At 38.2% G+C, this 2,500-nt stretch overlaps 1 protein-coding gene across 4 annotated transcripts in view; it reads left to right on the top strand.

The window, feature by feature from the left end:
- LOC125039433 overlaps nt 1-2,500 on the top strand; it is a 49,261-nt gene that overhangs the window by 29,043 nt on the left and 17,718 nt on the right. The gene's annotated exons all lie outside the window — the stretch shown is intronic.

The following is a 2,500-nucleotide window of genomic DNA, read 5'->3' as shown; positions in this document are numbered from 1 at the left end:
GGTGAAATTTCCACATCCATCCACTCTTTACAAAGAAATAAATCCGTATCATTGTTAGATCAAGGTTAGATGAGTCAGAACAGTCAGGCAAGAGAGTTGTCACGAGACTGAATATAAGAAATCTACAAAACTGGCACATTTGTTAATGATATATAGTATATTAGTAACTCTGAACCATCCCGACAGTTAAAGGCCTTAGGAACGACCGTGAATACGACAGTGGTAAACGTCATTTGACATTCCGGTAGTCGGGTTTGATACTGTCCCGAAACGCAATGACTGAATACGATTATAGCAATATTCCCGACCACCTGTATCGCCCACATCAAGCTATTTTCATTTGACACGTGGCTCCAGCACGATAGACTTGTATTAATTCTTTTCCCATATTCTTGCCTTGCGTCACAGTCCAAATCTATATAATAGAACACAGTAGCACTGTCCTTTGGAATATGGGCGTCCTCTATCTGGTGCATTTGGCCATGCCAGCATTAGCCTGCGTTGTCTGAGCATCCTGGACGTGGAGGGAAGTCCAAGCTTTGGCTACTTTGTCGCTCATTTAATACCACGGATGCGACGAAGGCAGTGCATATGAAAGCTGTTCAGTTCCGCTCTTGGTTGGCACATGTGGTCCATGTCTCACTGCCGTACGGGAGAGTACTGGTGATGCAGGTGCGTTAAACTGCCATCATGGTTGGACCTGGCAGCTTTTGGCTCACCCATACAGGTGGTGAGTCAACCTAGGGTACTTGTAACCTAGTCAGTGTGCTTGTTGATCTCATTTGACAAAGGACAGAATGTCGCTGATGGTGAACCTTAAGCAATAGTCATAGTAGTCTTCCCTGTCCGGGGATCCCTAGACAACTATACTGAGTGTCCCCCTCATAGAGGAGCATAGATCAAAGTGTCTACAATATTCTTGTGGATGAACTACGCATTAAAGTTAGTTGTGGATTCTATGAATGTCATCGACTGACCAAAAATCGAGAAAGAAGACACTGAACTTAGGGAAGCCAATTCACCCATTTTATTAATTATGATACATCACACAACCGTGCCAGCTGCCTATATTTCAACAGAAATGGACAATCCGACGATATTCTTTCCAATATTATATACCACAGTTGGTACTATTAGTACAGTACTAAATTTAGGAGGAAGCCAGTACTATAACTGAAGTTGAGTAGAATATTAGGTAAGTGTCAACACAGCTTGCCAGCTGCACAATTATACCCCGTGTAAAGCCAAGTGTCTCGGTGATTTCATTAATTATTGTTATTTTTAACTTTTTTCTATCAGAATAATATTATGTTTGTGAATGACATTCCGCAATTGTTCTCTGGTTCTCACTTTGCCCACCAAGGCGTAAATAATACCTGAAGTGAGCTCCTTGTCTTCAGCGTGTCGGAGTGGGTGTTTGCATTCCTTGATCAAATGAACATTTAGATGATCTTTAAAATTTTAGTGAGGCATCATTGTTAATTGTAATATATAATACTTATATATTACTTAAGCTTCCTAATAATCATACTTCAGTCTTTCCCTCTCTAGCTGGGGCGAAAGACTAACATAGAAGTGCCGCCCTAGGCAGGGATTTTTATCTGGGAAAGTATCCCGTTCTGTCTTTTTCATGCTTATTGTCAGTCCAAAGTCTTTGAAGGCTTGGGAAAATCTGTCCATATATGACTGTATAAAAATGGTATTATTTCAATTTTAAAATATATATTGATATTCGAAGTACACCTTACTGCGGCATAAATAACAGTATATATTTTATATGCAAGGTACACTCCTTATTATCCTATAACACGCAAATAAGCAAATTCAAATAAATCTCTTTTGTTCCTCGTCACCGTTATCTGTGATAAGGATACTCCACTGGTCTTAACCGCTTTACATGAACATGAATGGTTAATCTCCTGATAACTCCGTGAGTCACGAAAATAACATTTAGTAACCTAAGAAAAGCATACTGTGTCAGTCCCATTCAAGTATTTTTGGAAAGTCATAATATCTCCATGTTATTATCTTGTACAGGGTTGTAAGTAGACACGCTCTTTTGACTCTTCTTTAATAACATTTGAACAAATTTATGAGCCTGAAGTTTCATTTCCATAAACAAATATTAAGAAATCCAAGGGCCGTCAGAGTAATGGCTTCCTTCTTCCTCCCGCTATTTATACCGAAAATTACAGCCCCATAATTTTACACAATTTCATAACAAAAATAATTCAAATATTCTAGAATTATATGAGTATAGCATCTTTCCCTTATTTGAAATATCAGATTCGTAACATGCACATATATGCCACATAGTTACCAGGTACTGTATGGCAACATCTGGATTACCACAAAGCATGTCATTTCTACGACGAAGCAGTGATATAGTAGGACATAAACACTCTACATCTTACAGTGTTTATAATGTGTATATATATATATATATATATATATATATATATATATATATATACGTGTGCACACTCAAACGCACACACAC

This window comes from Penaeus chinensis, chromosome 27 (genome assembly GCF_019202785.1).
Source record: "Penaeus chinensis breed Huanghai No. 1 chromosome 27, ASM1920278v2, whole genome shotgun sequence".
NCBI lineage: Eukaryota > Metazoa > Arthropoda > Malacostraca > Decapoda > Penaeidae > Penaeus > Penaeus chinensis.
Note: the sequence above shows the minus strand (reverse complement) of the source record. Positions and strands in the feature narration are given on the sequence as shown.